Raw genomic sequence first — 6,136 nt, 5'->3', positions numbered from 1 at the left:
CATAGCACAGTGCTTGCCTTAAAGTACTCTGTCACTATTTGATGAAAGAAAAAATACACGAGTGATAGATGAATGCAAATGAATAACCAGCATACTGTGTTAGAAGTAAAGCTGTGTCCTAATAGTTCTTCCACAGTAATGGAAATCTAAAACTTGCAGAAACTATTTTAAAACTTCTATTAAAATTTAAAGGAACCTAAAGAAAAAAAAATTTTTTTTAATTTTTTTTTCAACGTTCTTTATTTATTTTTGGGACAGAGAGAGACAGAGCATGAACAGGGGAGGGGCAGAGAGAGAGGGAGACACAGAATCGGAAACAGGCTCAGGCTCTGAGTCATCAGCCCAGAGCCTGACGCGGGGCTTGAACTCACGGACCGCGAGATCGTGACCTGGCTGAAGTCGGATGCTTAACCGACTGCGCCACCCAGGCGCCCCAAGAAAAAAATATTTAAAGGAAGCTATTATTCAAAACTTTCTTTTCCTTCTTCCCTCTCTCTTTCTTATCCCTCCTAGGCCTATACTTTAACCCAGATTTTGTTCCTCTTTCTTTCTACTTCACTGAGATAAAGATAATTAATGAGATTGCTTTAAGAAAACAGTAAGCTGGGACACCTGGCTCAGTTGGCTAAGCAACATACTGTAGATCTCAGCTCAGGTCATGATCTTGCGGGATCATGGGATTGAGCTCCGAGTCAGGCTCCTTGCTGATAGCCTGGAGCCTGCTTGGGGCTCTCTCTTTCCCTCTCTCTCTGCCTCTCTCCCACTCATGCTCAATGTCTCTCAAAATAAATAAAAATAATCTTTAAAAAAAACCAGTAAGTTAAAATTTTATAATATTCAGGTAGCAGTTCCTGGAGCTGGTTGTTTGTTTAATTTTCTTTTAGTAGAGCTAATACATTCACAAGGCTCAAAAATAAAAAAGTATTGTAGGGGAGGAAGAAAATATCTTTTTCCCACTACCCTTCTAGGTTCTCTAGCTGGAGCCCTGTGAATTCAACTGCAATAGAAAAGCATACAGATTTATTTAATGTAAGTTTTACATGACACAGGAGCCTTCATAAGGAAACGAAGACCAGGACAAATAAATTTGACTGTTTTTATACAATGATTGATGAAGAATGGAAAGTCCTGGAAAAGTGTGATAGGACAAAAGGGTATGAGCTAATAGTACTGAACTACAGGAATCTTACCAAGGCCTGTTCATTTGGATTTCTCTTGGCATCCCTTTGTCTTCGGAGACAAGGATGCGCCTTTCCTTTAGGTATAGAGAGTACGTTTCACATGAAGGTCTTACAACATGCTTCAGAGGAAGAGGAGGAGGTCAGAGAGTCCTTCTGCCACCACTGTTTCTAGGCACTGGTTCAGTGGAAACTGGACAGATGAAGAGAATCCTTCCTGCACCTGCCATTTCTCAAAATCCTTCAACTTAAGAATTCAGTATGCTGGGGTGCCTGGGTGGCTCAGTCAGTTAAGCGTCTGACTTCAGCTCAGGTCATGATCTCATGGTTCGTGGGTTCGAGCCCCGCTTCCAGCTCTGTGCTGACAGCTCAGAGCCTGGAGCCTGCTTCCAATTCTGTGTCCCCTCTCTCTCTGCCCCTCCCCTGCTCCTGCTCTGTCTGTCTCTCTCTCAAAAATAAATAGACATTAAAAAAATTCCAGGGGCACCTGGGTGGCTCAGTTGGTTAAACATGGGACTTCAGCTCAGCTCATTATCTCACAGCTGGTGAGTTCAAGCCCCACCTTCAGGCTCTGTGCTAACAGTTCAGAGCCTGGCCTGCTTCAGATTCTGTGTCTCCCTCTCTCTCTGCCCCTCCCCTGTTCACACTCTGTCTCTGTCTCTCTCTCTCAAAATATAAAAAGATAAACATTGAAAAAAAATTTTAGGGGCGCCTGAGTAGCTCAGTCAGCTAAACGTCCAACTTTGGCTCAGGTCATGATCTCGCAGTTGGTGGGTTGGAGCCCCACGTCCAGCTCTGTGCTGACAGCTCAGAGCCTGGACCCTGTTTTGGATTCTGTGTCTCTCTCCCTCTCTCTCTAACCCTCTCCTGCTTGTGTTCTGTCTCTCTCCATCTCAAAAATAAGTAAACATTAAAAATTTTTCAATAAAAAAAGTTTTTTAAACTCCAATATGCCAATGTCCCATATTTTGGGGTAGTATGTTCTGAACTCTGTCAGTATATAATGTCAGTTCTCATTATTTTCCGTTGTTATGTGCAAATAATACCACAACACTGAATTCTTGAATATTGAACCATTGTTTCTAAGGGAAATACAGGGTTACATTCCTGTGAGACCATGGTCACAACATTTCATTAACTGATTAATATAAAATCTCATTTTATGTGTGTTCCTGTTTAAGAAACTTTATTCAATATATTTTGTGGATATCATTAACATTGAACTCACAGCCAACACCAACAGCACTATAACTCATGCCTGAACAAAGCTTATCCAACACATGTAGTTTCCCTGTAAGGCACATCACAACTTTCTTAGGTCTAAACAGCACTTCAACTACCCATTTTAAACAGCAAAATTACCAAAAAAAAAACAAAACAAAAAAAACACACAAAAAAAACACACAAAAAAAAAAACAAAAAAAAGGAGAGAGAGAAAGGAAAAAACAAAAAGTCACAACAATGCAAAAACATGGTACTAAATAGACCACAAAAAGAACATTTGTTTACAATATGAGAGCTAAAACAAGAAAGCAAAACATCATCTTGTTCAACCTCAGCTGGGAATGTGTGTATAGAAAGACTCAAATTTTTTCTTTACCACTTTGAACGTGTCTGCAAATGAATGCAAACGCATTATATTGAACTGCTTTTTAATTTGGAGGTTACAAATTAATTTTAGTAAGTTGGCAATTTCACTGTTATGAAGTCCATGAATAATGAAGATTGACTATATATATAAAACAGTGAAAAATTTATATCCCATTCCTTTCCCCTAAAGGCTCAGATCCTTCCTCCTTAGAAGTAACCACTATTAAGAGTTTCTTGTATATCTTTCTAGAATTTATTATTCATATACAGGCAACTTAAACATATTTGTATGTTACTTTTTTATTATTTATTTATTTATTTATTTATTTTAGAAAGAGAGTGAGCATATAAGTTGGGGAGAGGGGCAGAGGGAGAAAGAGAGAGAGAGAGAGTATCTTAAGCAGGCTCCAGCACGGAGCCCAATGCAGGGCTTGATCTCATGACCCTGAGAATCATGACCTGAGCTAAAATCAAGAGTCAGCCATCCAATCGACTGAGCCACCCAGGTACTCCAAATTTTTTATTATTAATTTTGAAAGGGTCGAGACGATGCCACAGTGGCATAAGGATTATTGTGAACTAAAGACATTTTGAAAATCAATGGATGTGGGAAGAGGCTTTCTCTCCATTCCCCTTATTTTCCTAAAAACAAAGCTTCCCAAAAGAATTCAACTGTCCTGAATCTCCTCCCAAGGAGTTTCACCACAGGGGAAGATTAACTCTTATAAAGACAAGAAGTCAGCACAAGTCAACACTGGATAAGAAATCACCTCAAGAGACGTTGTTATAAAACTACCATATATCCCATCTATTCTCCTAAGGGCCCATTCATTTTTCCTAGAAGTCCTCTGTTCTCCCATAAATGCCCCTCTACACCTCCCCATTACCTATTAAGATGGTATATAAACTCCAAAATCTAACTACATCCTTGAGTCACATTTCTTTGTGAACTCCTGTGCATATGTACATACTACATTTGTTTTTCCCTCTTGCTAAGCTGTCTGTTGTCCATTAAAATTGCAAGCCCTCAAGTACAAAATCTAAGAGGATACAGGAAGGGGTGCTTGGGTGGCTCAGTTGGTTAAGCATCTGACTCTTGGTTTCAGCTCAGGTTGTGATCTCACAGCTTTGTGAGTTTGAGCCCTACGTCCAGCTCTGTGCTGGCAGCTCAGAGCCTGCTTGGGATTCTCTCTCTCTCTCTCTCTCTCTCTCTCTCTCTCTCTCTCATTCCCACTTTCATAGCCCCTCCCCCACTCATGCTGTCTCTGTCAGAATAAATAAACTTAAAATTAAGATGATACAGAAAAATATTTTCCTCCCTAATAATTTCAAACAGCAAATGATAAATTGTACAAAAATTGATCCATGGGGCACCTGGGTGCCTCAGTCAGTTGAACACCCAACTCTTGATTTAGGCTCAGGTCATAATCTCATGGTTTGTGATACAGCCCTGCATTAGGCTCCGTGATGTCAGTGCAGAGCCTGCTTGGGATTCTGTCCCTCTCTCTCTACTCCTCCCCAGTTTGTGCGTGCATGGGTGCGCTCACTCTCTTTCTCAGAATAAGTAAATAAACACTTAAAAAAAATGATCCATGGTAGATAGATATGTGTATTTGGGCAGCACTTGTGTCATGTAACCAAGAACTCATCAATTTCTAGATAGCAAAATGTTATGGTCTCTAAAGTAAGTACCTAGTAGCTGTCATCAAACAATTCAGAGGCACATTCAAAATGGTACTATGATTAACACCATGCATAACTGAAGGTCGTTTGTTTTATAGTATCTCTAAAAGCCTAACATCCCGTTCTCTTAACCAATATTTTAAAAATCAGTATTATTTTTAAATCGCGATAATTCTTTTAACTGTCTCTTCTAGTATTAACCTTCAGATTTCTAATATATTTGTATACTATTTTTTTTTTTTTAGTTTATTTATTTTGAGAGAGAGAATGAGCAGGGGAGGGGCAGAGAGAGAGGGAGGGAGAGAGAGCCCCCAAGCAGACTCTGCATTGTTAGCATAGAACCCAATGAGGGGACTCGATCACACGAACCATGAGATCATGACCTGAGCTGAGATCAAGGGTCAGACACTTAACTGACTGAGTCACCCAGGCACCCCTGTATTGCTATTTTTAATGGTATGTACTTACTATTATGGTAATCAATGTTTTAAATGTCTTGCCCCAACACCACCCACTCTCATCCTCAAAATATAGTCAGTGATCTAGTTGGTTAAATCAGTACCTACTGATTGCATTGAAGGAGTTCAGAACACAGAACCTCAAAACATGTTGCTGTGGCATACTGACTATGCTGCGTTAAAAGCATTTGAAAAATAGCACCTGCAAGCAGGACATTCTGATTTTCCTTCTTTTTCTTAAAAGCAGGAGAGAAAATTCCCTCGTGAAAGATATCCTCCCTATATCAGAAGGAAAGAGAAATTCTTGCCACCAAGGACACGAGGTCAAGGCCAAGATCAACCTGTACAAACAAACCTTGTTAACCTAACCCCATATCACGTCACTCATTTAATGGCTCCAGCCAAAGCCTCTTTGCCTAATCACATTTGCACAATTTAGTATTCTTTGTCCAATTCAGAATACAAGCATTCAACTTGATTCTTTAGGTCTTTACTTTTCATGTGAAGACTCCCAGATATGTGTAAAAAAGATGTAATTAAAACATGCACGTTTTCTCCTGTTAATCTGTCTTCTGTCAGTGAAATTCATAGGCCCAACCAGAGACCCTAAGAAGGGAAAGAGAAATTATTCCTCCCCTACAGCATTATTCTGATTCTGTGACTCAGGATGAGTCCGACTCTTGATTAAAAGTAAATTACCTGATTAAAATAATTGATTAAAAGTAAATATACTTTTTCATATTTCTTTTCTATAGTTGTTAATAACTCAGAAGTAAATTTAGGGGCACCTGGGTGGCTTATTCTGTTAAGCATTCAACTTTGGCTCAGGTCATGATCTCACAGTTCATGAGTTCAAGCCCGCGTCAGGCTCTGTGCTGACAGCTCAGAGCCTGGAGTCTGCTTTGGATTCTCTCTCTCTCTCTCTCTCTCTCTCTCTCTCTCTGCCCCTCCCCCACTTGTGCTCTGTCTCTCCGTCTCTCAAAAACAAATATTAAAAACATTTTTTTAATGTAAATTTAACATGAAGCACCATATCATAAACCTAATGTGTCATCATTAGGTGGTGTCATGGCTCCCCCTCTGCCAAGGCTAAAATTAGTTGCAGTTTCAGGAAACCAAATTTACCTGGATCAGTTTTCTCATCTCTAAAATAGGTGTAGGGGCGCCTGGGTGGCGCAGTCGGTTAAGCGTCCGACTTCAACCAGGTCACGATCTCACGGTCCGTGA

The 6,136-nt window shown here is 40.0% G+C and overlaps 1 protein-coding gene across 1 annotated transcript in view; it reads left to right on the top strand.

Annotated features, from left to right (window-relative positions):
• Positions 1-5,863: 5,863 nt before the first annotated feature.
• The window catches only part of GOLPH3L (golgi phosphoprotein 3 like), a 59,093-nt gene continuing 58,820 nt past the window's right edge, over positions 5,864-6,136 (top strand). The window contains exon 1 of the mRNA XM_043576186.1: positions 5,864-5,874. The gene's annotated coding sequence lies outside the window, so the exon portion shown is untranslated. The remainder of the gene's footprint in view (positions 5,875-6,136) is intronic.

The sequence above is a fragment of the Prionailurus bengalensis genome, chromosome C1 (genome assembly GCF_016509475.1).
Source record: "Prionailurus bengalensis isolate Pbe53 chromosome C1, Fcat_Pben_1.1_paternal_pri, whole genome shotgun sequence".
In the NCBI taxonomy this organism is placed as follows: Eukaryota; Metazoa; Chordata; class Mammalia; order Carnivora; family Felidae; genus Prionailurus; species Prionailurus bengalensis.
Note: the sequence above shows the minus strand (reverse complement) of the source record. Positions and strands in the feature narration are given on the sequence as shown.